The sequence below is a fragment of the Arachis duranensis genome, chromosome 7 (genome assembly GCF_000817695.3).
Source record: "Arachis duranensis cultivar V14167 chromosome 7, aradu.V14167.gnm2.J7QH, whole genome shotgun sequence".
Taxonomy (NCBI): domain Eukaryota; kingdom Viridiplantae; phylum Streptophyta; class Magnoliopsida; order Fabales; family Fabaceae; genus Arachis; species Arachis duranensis.
Window position 1 is genome coordinate 5,643,655 of NC_029778.3, and position 249 is coordinate 5,643,903.

The following is a 249-nucleotide window of genomic DNA, read 5'->3' on the forward strand; positions in this document are numbered from 1 at the left end:
AAATAGTTTAAAAAAAATTCTGAGTTAATTTCTTGCCTTCTTGTTGCCGAACGCAACAATGAGTTGTTATTGAAAAATCATGAAGCGCGCCCAGCTGGCGCCGCCCCATTTCCTGAAGTAAATGCGGCAAATCATTACCCCAGAAGAGGTAAATGGCAAGCTTTTAATAACAAGAAAAAATTATGGAAGGAAAAAGAATTATGTTCAAAAGAGAGGATCTCACCAGAAGTGGGATAAAGAAAGGAATAT